The sequence below is a fragment of the Balaenoptera borealis genome, assembly GCF_965194805.1.
Source record: "Balaenoptera borealis genome assembly, chromosome: 18".
NCBI classification, from domain to species: domain Eukaryota; kingdom Metazoa; phylum Chordata; class Mammalia; order Artiodactyla; family Balaenopteridae; genus Balaenoptera; species Balaenoptera borealis.
The window spans coordinates 38,107,002-38,119,980 of NC_138877.1; the positions used below are offsets into that span (position 1 = coordinate 38,107,002).

At 37.0% G+C, this 12,979-nt stretch overlaps 1 long non-coding RNA gene across 1 annotated transcript; it reads right to left on the bottom strand.

Moving 5' to 3' along the window:
- Window positions 1-1,427: 1,427 nt before the first annotated feature.
- LOC309615945 lies at window positions 1,428-9,358 on the bottom strand. Its single transcript, XR_014237163.1, has 2 exons — window positions 4,883-9,358; window positions 1,428-4,830 (listed from the first exon to the last, which is right to left on the bottom strand). It is a non-coding gene; the product is annotated as an uncharacterized lncRNA (long non-coding RNA).
- Between the last annotated feature and the right edge of the window lie 3,621 nt (window positions 9,359-12,979).

The window sequence follows — 12,979 nt, forward strand, 5'->3', positions numbered from 1 at the left end:
GAAAAGAGGAAACAGGGTGGGACCCACACCCCTGGGGGGAGCTGAAGGGGAAGAGTGGTTACCTCATCCGGGCAAGCCCCCTCACTGGTGGGGAGATCAGCTGAAATAGAAGGGGAGCTTTGGGGGCTATTGGAGGAAAGTGCAGCAGCCAGTCTATGGCAGGCAGGACAGGGTGAGACTTACACTGATGGTCAGTGTCACATCCTTGCATGCCCCAGCCTGAGATGAGTGCCCACCAGTGCTGGCAGGGGCTGGGTGATGAAACAAGGGGTTTGAAGAGCCGACCCAGGCTTTACAACAAATGTTGGCTGCATGGAGACAGCCTGAAGGGACAGGAGTGAGGAGCTCAGCAGGACAGAGACAGCCTGAGGAGATGGGAGTGAGGAGCTCTGCAGGTGGGAATGCTCCTGGAGGAAGTAAGGACTGCCATGGAAGTGAGGTGCCATTGCTAAGTGGCATGGGAAGGGTGGGGCCACCATTGCAGCCTCTCTCACCACATGCCAGCTTCTGCCTCCACAGTCACTGGTAGGGGTTCCTGCCAGAGCAAGTGAGCACATCCCAGTCATTGCTGCCTTATCCCACTCCCACTTGACTGAGCACTCCCTCCCCAGTTGGTCACCACCTCCTGCCAGCCCCTGCCTCCATGGACACTACAGGGAGCTCCTGCTACAGCAAGCTCATGCACTCCAGTCTTTGCTGCCTTATCCCATTCTCGCCTGAACAAGCCCAGGTACCCCAGTCAGTCTCCCCCTCTTGCCTCTCCCACCTAAGCGAGGAAGTCAGTTGCTGCCCCACCCTTTACCATCGAAATGGGCCAGTGCACCCCCAGTCACTGCCTTCACCCCACCTGGGCAGGCAGCAGATGACTGAGGGTGGCCCACACACAGAGGTGGGACTGAAACCAAAGCTGAGACTGAATAAAGAAGAACAGAAATCTCTCCTTGCAGCTTCAAAAGCCGCAGATTAAGCTGCACAATTGGCTTGGTAAACCCAGCACCTGTATAACATTAGAATGGATGAGTGCTCCCACAACTGAGATTGGTCTAGATATAGCAGCTGTGGAATTTGTGGGCATGTACACACAGGAGTTGGGCCAGATCAGAGTCAGCTGCCCCCACAGTGCACCCAAGTGTACAGAGACCTACCTAGAAATCTTGGAGGGCCTCCTGGGGAGACAGGTTTTGGCTGTGGTTCACTGTGGGGGCAAGGACATGGATAGTGGAGACCACAAGGAATTTGTTGTGGTGGTGGAGGTTGTTTTATTTTTTATTTTATTTTTTAAAAATTTTAATACATATTTTTATTTTTCTATTTTTATTTTTTGTTTTTTTATTTTTGTTATTTTTCTGTCTTTTTCTTGTTTTTGTTTTGTTTTCTCTGCTGTTTTTTTATTTTGCTATTTGTTTTTGTTAGTTTTGTTTTTATTGTTTGTTTTGGGTTTTTTATTTGGTTTGTTGTTTTCTTGTTTTTCATTTTCTGTGTTGTTTTCCTTTGTTTGATTTTTGGTTTTGTTTTTTTTTATTGTTTGTCTTGGTTTTTGTTTGTTTGTTTTGTTTGGCTTTATTATTTTTTTTTTGGCTGAACCATGCTGCATGTGGGGTCTTTGTTCCCTTGCCAGGGGTTGAGCCTGAGCCCCTGTGCTGGGAGCACTATGTCCTGATTGCTGGACCACCAGGAATTCCCGGCACAGGGAATATTAATCAGAGTGAGCTCTCTAGGAGGGCCCTATCTCAGCACCAAGACCCAGCTCCACCCAACGGCCTGTAAGCTTCAGTGCAGGAAAGCCTCAGGTGAAACAACCATCAAGACAGGAACACAGTCCCTCACATCAGCAGACAGGCTGCCTAAAGTCATAATAAGCTCACAAATACCCCAAAATTCACCCTGTGACATAACCCTGTCAACCAGAGGGGAAATATCCAGCTCCACCCACCAGAGGGCAGGCAGCAGTCCCTCCCACCAGGAAACCTACACAAGCCCCTGGACCAAACTCACCCACCAGGGGACAGACACCTGAAGCAAGAGGAACTAGGACCCTGCAGCCTGCAGAAAGGAGACCACAAACACAGAAAGACAGACAAAATGAGAAGACAAAGAAATAAGTTACAGACAAAGGAGCAAGATAAAAACCTACAAGACCAACTAAATGAAGAGGAGATAGGCAATCTACCTGAAAAAGAATTCAGAGTAATGATAGTAAAGATGATCCAAGATCTTGGAAAAAGAATGGAGGCACAGATTGAGAAGATACAAGAAATGTTTAATAAGGACTTAGAAGAATTAAGAACAAACAAACAGTGATGAATAATACAATAAATGAAATGAAAAATACACTAGAAAGAATCAATAGCAGAATAACTGAGGCAGAAGAACGGATAAGTGAGCTAGGAGATAGAATGGTGGAAATCACTGCCACAGAACAGAATAAAGAAAAAAAGAATGAAAGATATGAGGACAGTCTCAGAGACCTCTGGGATAACATTAAATGTACTAACATTCAAAATATAAGGGTTCCAGAAGAAGAAGAGAAAGAGAAAGAGATTATAGTCAAAAAATTCCATAACATGGGAAAGGAAATAGTCACCCAAGTCCAGGAAGCACAAAGAGTCCCATACAAGATAAACCCAAGAAGAAACATGACAAGACACATGTTAATCAAGCTAACAAAAATTAAATACAAAGAAAAAATATAAAAAGCAGCAAGGTAAAAGCAAAAAATAACATACAAGGAATCCCCATGAGGTTACTAGCTGATTTTTCAGCAGAAACTCAGGAGGCCAGAAAAGATTGTCATGATATATTTAAAGCAATGAAAGGGAAAAAAACCTACAACCAAGAATACTCTACCCAACAAGGCCCTCATTCGGATTTGGTGGAGAAATCAAAAGCTTTACAGACAAGCAAAAGCTAAGAGAATTCAGCACCAAAAAACCAGCTTTATAGCAAATGATAAAGGAAATTTTCTAGGTGGAAAACACAAAAGAAAAGAACAAAAAAGAAAGGGAAGAAAAAAGACCTACAAAAACAAACCCCAAACAATTAAGAAAACAGCAATAGGACTATACCTATTGATAATTACCTTAAACCTAAATGGATTAAATGTGCCAACCAAAAAACACAGGCTTGCTGAATGGATACAAAAACAAGACCCATAGATATGCTGTCTACAAGAGACCCACTTCAGACCTAGGAAAACATACAGACTGAAAGTGAGGGGATGGAAAAAGATATTCTATGCAAATGGCAATCAAAAAAAGGAGGAGTAGCAATACTTATATCAGACAATATAGACTTTAAAATAAAGAATGTTAAAAGCAAAAAGGAAGGACACTACATAATGATCAAAGGATCAATCCAAGAAGATATAACAATTGCAAATATATACATACCCAGCATAGGAGCACCTCAATATAAAAGGCAAATTCTAACAGTCATAAAAGGGGAAATCGACAGTAACACAAAAATAGTGGGGGACGTTAACACCCCACTTACACCAATGGACAGATCATCCAGATAGAGAATAAATGCCCTAAATGACACATTAGACCTAATATGACACATTAGACCAGATAGTCATAATTGATATTTATAGGACATTCCATTCCAAATCTGCAGAATACAGTTTCTTCTCAAGTTCACATAGAACACGCTCCAGGATAGATCACATCTCGGGTCACAATTCTGGTCTCAGTAAATTTAAGTAAATTGAAATGATATCAAACATCTTTTCTGACTATGAGATTAGAAATCAATTACAGGAAAAAAAAACTGTAAAAAACATAAACACATGGAAGCTAAACAATATGTTACTAAACAACCAATGGATCACTGAAGAAATCAAAGAGAAAATCAAAAATACCTAGAGACAAATGACAACAAAAACACAACAACCCTAAACTTGTGGGATGCAGCAAAAGCAGTTCTAAGAGAGACGTGTATAGCAATACAATCTTACCTCAAGAAACAAGAAAACTCTCAAATAAACAAGCTCTCCTTACACGTAAAGCAACTAGAGAAAGAACAGTCAAAACCCTAAGTTAGTAGAAGCAAAGAAGTCATAAAGATGAGAGCAGAAATAAGTGAAATAAAGAAGAAAACAGTAAAGATAAATGAAACTAAAAGATTGTTCTTTGAAAAGATAAACAAAATTGATAAAACTTTAGTCAGACTCATCAAGTTCTCAGGAAAGAGTGGGGCAGCGATGTCATCATCATGCTGGTGGGCAACTTGACAGACCTGGCCGACAAGAGGCAGGTAACCATCAAGGAGGGGGAGCAGCATGCCAAAGAACTGAGCACCATGTTCATCAAGACAAGCACGAAGACCGGCTACATGAAGCAGCTCTTCTGATGTGTGACCTTGGCTCTGCCTGGAATGGAGAATATCCAGGAGCAAGGCAAAGAAAGCATGACTGACAGCAAGCTGGCCAAAACCCATGAGCCCCTGGCCTGCAAGGGTGGCTGCTCCTGCTAATACAGCCTGACCACAGGCTTCCTTTGACACTACTCGTTTGTTGTGTTGCTTCCTATTGGTTAGCTTCCTAAGTAGGGTGGGAGATGAGCTTATCCAGATGGGAAGATTTTTCTTTTCTCTCTGTCTCTAGGAGTCAGGTGGGGTGGGGAGGGAGTCTGGGCATCAGGGATCACGTCACTCTTAACAGCTGTTACTTAAACAACTACATTTTAGTTTGGTTGTAATATATTGTACTTTATTAAGATTGCCAAAAACTGTTAAAATTAAAAAAAAAAAAATAAACCATGTGTATACAGCTTTTTGCCAGACAAAAATGTAGTCATTTTTATTTGAAAAAAAAAAAAAAAAGGGAGAGGACTCAAATTAATAAAATTAGAAATGAAAAGGGAGAAGTTCCAACAAATGCAACAGAAATACAAAGAATTAGAAATGAAAAGGGAGAAGTTCCAACAAATGCAACAGAAATACAAAGAATCAGAAGAGATTACTACAAGCTACTATACACCAATAAAATGGACAACCTAGAAGAAATGAAAAAAATCTTAGAAAAATATAACTTTCTAAGACTGAATCAAGAAGAAATAGAAAATATGAACAGACCAATCAAAACTACTGGAATTGGAACTGTGATTAAAAATCTTCCAACCAACAAAAGTCCAGGACCAGATGGCTTTATAAATTCTATCAAATATTTAAAGAAGAGTTAGCAACTACACTGTTGAAACTCTTCTAAAATATTACAAAGAAAGGAACATTCCCAAGCTCATTCTACAGGACTACCATCACCCTGATACCAAAACCAGACAAAGATATCACACACACACACACACACACATTACAGACCAATATCACTGATAAATATAGACTAAAAAATCCTCAACAAAATACTAGCAAACTGAATCCAACAACATATTAAAAGGAGCACACACTATGATCAAGTGGGATTTATCCCAGGGAAATAAGGATTCTTCAATATATGCAAATGAATCAATGTGATACACCATATTAACAAATTGAAGAATAAAACCATATGATCAGCTCGATAGATGCAGGAAAAGACTTTGACAAAATTCAACACTGACTTATGATAAAAACTCTCCACAAAATGGGTATAGAGGGAATCTACCTCAACATAATAAAGACCATATATAGCAAACCCACAACTAACATCATTCTCAATGGTGAAAAACTGAAAGAATTTCCTCTAAGATCAGGAACAAGACAAGGATGTCCACTCTTGCCACTATTATTCAACATAGTTTTGAAATTCCTAGCCACAGCAATCAGAGAAGAAAAAGAAATAAAAGGAATTCAAATTGTAAAAGAAGAAGTAAAACTGTCACTGTTTGCAGATGACATGATACTATACATAGAAAATCCTAAAGAAGCTACCAGAAAACTCTAGAGCTCATCAATGAACTTGGTAAAGTTGCAGGTTACAAAATTAATACACAGAAATCTCTTGCACTTCTATACACTAACAACAAAAGATCAGAAAGAGAAATTCAAGAAACAATTCTATTTACCATCACCTCAAAAAGAATAAAATAACTAGGAAAAAACTTACCTAAGGAGGCAAAAGACCTATGCTCAGTAAACTATAAGACAGTGTTAAAAGAAATCAAAGATGACGCAAACAGATGGAGACATATACCATGTTCTTTGGTTGGAAAAACCAATATTGCGAAAATGACAATATTACCCAAGGCAATCTACAAATTCAATGCAATTGCTATCAAATTGCCAATGGTATTTTTCACAGAATCAGAACAAAAAATTTTAGAATTTGTATGGAAACACAAAAGACCCCAAAAAGCCAAAGCAATCTTGAGAAAGAAGAATGGAGCTGGAGGAATTAGGCTCCCTGACTTCAAACTATATCTCAAAGCTACAGTCATCAAAACAGTATAGTACTGGCACAAAAACAGAAATATAAATCAGTGGACCAGGATAGAAATTCCAGAGATAAACCCACGTACCTAATTAGGTACCTAATGGCCACCTAATCTATGACAAAGGAAACAAGAATATTCAATGGGTAAAAGACAGTCTCTTCAATAAATGGTGCTATGGAAATTGGACAGCCACATGTAAAAGAATGAAATTAGAACAATCCCTAACACCACACACAAAAATAAATTCAAAATGGACTAAAGACAGGAATGTAAGGCCAGCTATTATAAAACTCTTAGAGGAAAACATAGGCAGAAAACTCTTTGACATAAATTACAGCAAGATCTTTTTTGATCCACCTCCTAGAGTAATGAACATAAAAACAAAAATAAACAAATGGGACCTAATTAAACTTAAAAGCTTTTGCACAGCAAAGGAAACCATAAACAAAACAAAAAGGCAACCCTCAGAATGGGAGAAAATATTTGGAAAAGAAGCAACCAACCAGGGATTAATCTCCAAAATATACAAATAGCTCATGCAGCTCAATATCAAAAAACAAACAACCAAATCAAGAAATGGGTGGAATATCATAGACATTTCTCCAAAGGAGACGTACAGATGGTTAAAAAGCACATGAAAAGATGCTGAACATCACTAATCATTAGAGAAATGCAAATAAAGCCTCACACTGGTCAGAATGGCCATCATCAAAATATCTACAAACAATAAATGCTGGAGAGGGTGTGGAGAAAATGGAACCCTCATACACTGTTTATGTGAATCTAAACCTGTACAACCACTGTGGAGAACAGTATGGAGGTTCCTTAATAAACTAAAAATAGAGCTATCACATGATCTAGCAATCCCACTTGTGGGCATATACCCAGAGAAATCCATGATTCAAAAAGATGCATGTACCCCAATTTCATTGCAGCACTATATACAATAGCCAGGACATGGAAGCAACCTAAATGTCCATCAACAGAGGAATGAATAAAGAAGATGTGGTACACATATACAATGGAATATTACTCATCCATAAAAAAGAACAAAATAATGCCAATTGCAGCAACATGGATGGATCTAGATTGACTTCTTATACTGATTGAAGTAAGTCACACAGAGAAAGACAAATACCATATGATATCATGTATATGTGGAATCTAAAAAGGGGTACAAATGAACTTACCTACAAAACAGAAATAGAGTTACAGATGTAGAAAATAAACTTACGGTTACCGTGGGTAAGGAGGAGAGGGAGTTATAAATTGGAAGTTTGGAAACTCTACTCAATACTCTGTAATAGCCTATATGGGAAACTAATATAAAAAAGAACAGATATATGTATGTGTATAACAGATTCACTTTGCGGTACACCTGAAACTGACACAACATTGGAAATTAGCTATACTCTAATAAAATTAAAAAAAAAATAAATGAGTATCTCTTAGAGATGGCTTAGAACTCAGGCTTAAATAATAACTGAAGGCAAAAGACATAAAAGTGTGGGGGAGGAAAGTATTAGGGAGGTTGACCAGAAAAAGCAGTAAATAAGAGTAAGGTTTTTAATGTAGATTTAAATCAGTGCCTTCTCCATTGATAATGGTCTAAATTTTTCTCTAAGGATTAATCTTTGTTCTTCCTGGTAAAAAGAGGAAGAGGGACACCTTTGTAAATTTGTGTCCTTTTAGGCAAATAAGTAAGGGAAGAGATCTTTTCTTATATATATGCTTCTTCTCAATTGCCTTGAGCTCAAAAAAATCCTTAAGTAAGGGTGGTATATTTGGGGGTGGCATATTCTACTACCCTTTAAAATACTGTTTGTATTTAGTACCTTTGAAGCCAACTTAATATCAATTGTTACTCCCAAATATTTGTATTTAAACTGCATTTTGTGATCATCCTCTAGAATTTGGTGCATGTTTAGAGGAATATAAACCAGATATTTTGATTGATAAATGAGTGTATGTCCAAGAAGAAAACAAAACAAAATAAACACATGGACCAAATTTTTAAGAATTTCAGACCATTCTTAAATTTCTCTTTTCCTCTTTTTTTGATATAGGAAGCTTAATTTGAGAATAGCCTTTAAAATAGATTATACATGTCTAAGTAAAAGTTTAAGAGGTGGGAGCAGTTAATGCTCATTTTAGCACATTTATGTGTATAAAAATATTTATAGTTAAATAATTCCTGTTGACCTTTAAAAGCCAGAATATTGTGTGGAATTTTGAAATCTCATTATGAACTGTTGCAAATATTCATTTTTCAATCAACATTGTATTTCTTTAGAAAATTTAATTCTCTTCTTTCAAGTAATCATTATTCACTTCTAAAGTCCTTAGAAGCAAATACCTTGGAAGAATGTAAGATTAATCGACCTTTACAAGTTGCCAATTTAGGGACTTCCCTGGTGGCACAGTGGTTAAGAATCTGCCTGCCAATGCAGGGGACACGGGTTCGATCCCTGGTCTGGGAAGATCCCCCATGCTGCGGAGCAACTAAGCCAGTGCACCACAACTACTGAGCCTGTGATCTAGAGCCCGTGCTCTAGAGCCCGTGAGCCACAACTACTGAGCCCACGTGCCACACTACTGAAGCCCGCATGCCTAGAGCCCGTGCTCTGCAACAAGAGAAGTCACCACAATGAGAAGCCTGTGTACCACAATGAAGAGTAGCCCCCGCTCTCTGCAGCTAGAGAAAGCCCGCACACAGTAACGAAGTAACAAAGATCCAACGCAGCCAAAAATAAATAAATAAAAACAAATAAATAAACAAAATGCAAATTTAAAAGTGGCCAATTTAAACCACTTCATTTACCATAAAAACACCCTTTAGGTGGATTTACTATGCAGTCCCCTCTTTTATTTTATTTTTTATCAGCACTACTATTTTTGGCCCAGGGAAAATATTGTCTTCCTAAAATACCTTTCCTTATTTATTCCAAGCAAGCATTGATCACAGTCTTCAAAAATACTTAGTTCATTCATTTAATTCATTTAATAATTTAATAATAATATTTCATTAATTCTTCATACAACGTGAGTTTTCTAGGCACAGAAACAGACAAAGAGATCAATGGAACAGAATAGAGAGCCCAGAATTAAGCCCATGCTTATATAGTCAATTAATTTATGACAAAGAAACAAAAATTATACAGTGGGGAAAAGACAGTCTTTGTAATAAATTATGTTGGAAAAACTGGACTGCCTCAAACAATGAATGAAACTTGACCAATAGCTTATAACATACACAAAAATTAATTCAAATGATTAAAGACTTGAAGGTAAGACCTGAAAACATAAAACTCCTAGCAGAAGACAGAAGCTCCTTGATATATGTCTTGGTGATGATTTTTTGACTCTGTTACCAAAATAAAAAGCAACAAAAGCCAAAATAAATAAGTACATCATACTAAGAAGTTTATACACAGCAAAAGAGACCATCAACAAAATAAAAAGGTAAAAAATTGAATGGGAGAAAATATTTATAAATTATATATCTGATAAGGGGCTAATATCCAAAATACATAAAGAGTTCATACAGCTCAATAGCAAATAAACAATCTGCTTAAAAACGGGCAGAAGATCTGAATAGACCTTTTTACAAAGAAGGCATACAGATGGCCTACAGGTACATGAAATGATGCCTAACATCACTACATCACTAGGCATCAGGGAAATACAAATCAAATCCATAATGAGATATCACCTTATACCTGTTAGCATGTCTATTATCAAAAAGACTAGGTATAACAAATGTTGGCAAGGATGTGGAAAAAGGGAGCCTTGTGCACTGTTGAGGAAATGTAAATTGGTGTAGCCACTATGGAAAACAGTATGGAATTTCCTCAGAAAATTAAAAATAGAATTACTATACCATCTAGCAATGCATTTTGGGTATTTATCCAAAGAAAACAAATACACTAATTCAAATACATATACGAACCCCCATGTTGCAGGATTATTTACAATAGCTAAGTTATGGAAACAAGCCAAGTGTCCAATGACTGGTGACTGGATAAAGAATTGGGGAATATGTAATTCAGTCATAAAAAGGAAGGAAATCCTGCCATTTGCAATAACATAGATGGACCTTGTGGGCATTATTCTAAGAGAAATGAGTAAGACAGAGAAAGACGGTTACTGTAGATCTCTCTTATATATGAAATCTAAAAAAAACCCAAGATAATAGATATAAAGAACAAATTATTGGTGACTGCCAGAGGCAAGGGATGTGGGTGGAAATGGGTGATGGGGAGTATAAATTTATTAAAAATAAAAAATGATAAATTTAAACAATTTTAAAAGAGTTATTTTAATTTCTGTCAGATATGTTTAATTATAGTGATGTTACTTTTGGCAGGGAAATAATCATTGAACTTTTTATCGTTGGATACCAAGTGTTCAAATACATAGTTACAAATACCGAAATAATTTTGAATGGTAACATTACTACAAAGTTTAAATGGCCACTAATTTAAAATTTTACAGACTTTCTGATCTTCCTCTCTATTTCCAATGGTTATAGACAAAAGTAATGTTTTTGAAGTTCTTCATTTGGGGGCAGGGAGCTTAAAGTATAAAAACATACACACTACACAAACAATATCAGCTGGAACATAACATTACTGCATGAAATATGTATTTGATCTCACTCCATTAAACCATTTTGTTTTTCTGGCTGTGCAACCCTGCATTTTTGGGAGTGGTAGTGTGGAGTCCTAACCATTGGACTGTCAGGGAATTCCTCAATCCATTAAACAATTTTGAGCACTGCCATGAAGAATTTTTATGTATAATTATAAAAAAGTAATAGAACTATGAAAGTCTTTGGTGGCAAGATCTGACGCTTTCACAAGGCTGCTATATTACTCTATGAGAAAGTAAAGTATAATGCAGTGAAAAAATTGTGAAACATTACATAACAATTTATAATAGATGTGTTCCCTTCCCTGATGTTCTGTGACCTAGTAGAATGAGACAAGTTGTGCAAGTCTAGCTCTAGTCTCTTTTATTTTTAAATTATGTAATGAAGGACTTAGATTAAACTATTTCCAGATCATGTTATGACTTAAAAAATCCCCTTTTTAAAATTAAACTTCAGAACTTTCTGTGTAAAATAAAAGTTTTCAAATTTAATTGGTCAAGAAATGAGGTTTTCTTCTAAAAAACTAAAGAAATGACAATGATTCTTTAAATAAATAAGAATTGCCATTTATTTTATAATTAATTCTGGAAGTCTTTACTTTTATTTTTTCTTAAAAAAAGATTAACTTATTTTACAAAAAAAATTCACTGATTCATTGTTTACTTATTCAATACATATTTACATATTAGTTATTAGAAATTACGTTTTGGATCTGGTGATGTGGCAATAAATACAGCAGATAAAAAAATATGTATGTGTAGATATAGCTATATAGATTTGGATATAGGTATGATATATATAGTTATATGTAATTATATGGAAAATACAAAGAAAATCAAGATGGGCACGGAGGTAAAGAGTCCTGCAGTTGTGGGCATTGTCAATTTTACATAGAGTAGCCAAGGAACACCTCCCTGAGATTAAGATAATTGAGCAAACACCTGATATACGTGTTAGAGTGAGGCTTGTGCATATCTATGAGAAGAGATTTAAGCAGAGAACAGCAAATACAAAGGCCAAGGCTGAAGTGTTTTTGTCTTTGTCCAACAAGATAACTATTGTAGAGGATACAAAGGGGAGAATTGTAGCAGATAATGTCAGAGAGGGAGTGGGGCTAGGCCATTTGACACTTCGTAGTCCGTGGTAAAAGCTCTATTGTTGCTCTGAGAGAAATGGATTCCATTACAAATGACTGTGCAAAGGACTCATATGATATGGCATTATAAAAAGGATACTTCTGGCTCCTTTATTCAGAATAAACTCTAGGGAGGTAATAATGGATGCAAGAGTATAACAGGGAAGAACAAGTCTGACTCCATACTGGATCTATTTCCTTTGTTCTAACCTTTCTGTTCTATTGTTAATTGCCTTTGCTTAGTCACACTAGCTCTGCACATAAGCACCGTAATTATTGAAGGAATTTTGCCCATAGCTTGAGGTGTCCATAATAGCCCCTTCCCAGAAATTTTGCTTCCTTATGGAAATAAGGAAACATGAACAAGAAAAGTAAGACTTGTCTTATCCAGTTCTGCAGGGACATCATGACCAGACCAGAGTAATGAGTATACTGATAATGAGCAAAGACCTTTGGTAGCCTCCCTTGACCCTGGCTAGCACCCAGATGCCTGCAGCTATTTCTTACCTCCAGACCTCACTCCGACCCCTCCTTCTTTCACCTTTCTTACCATAAAAGAAGCCTGTATTCTAACCCGAGCAAGATGTTTCTTTAGGACATTATTCTACCATCTTCTCAGTTTACTTACTTTCTGAATGAGATCACTACTCCTTGTCTCATCACCTTTTCTCTCTACTTAATTAACCTGTTGTGAGTGAGCAGCACGAGATTGGACTCAGTACCAGGAGGACCAATAAAGGAACTGTGACAATAATCCACACTGAAATGATGGCCTATGATGATAGTGGGGAAGATGAAAAGTTGTCAGATTTTGGATATTTTTGG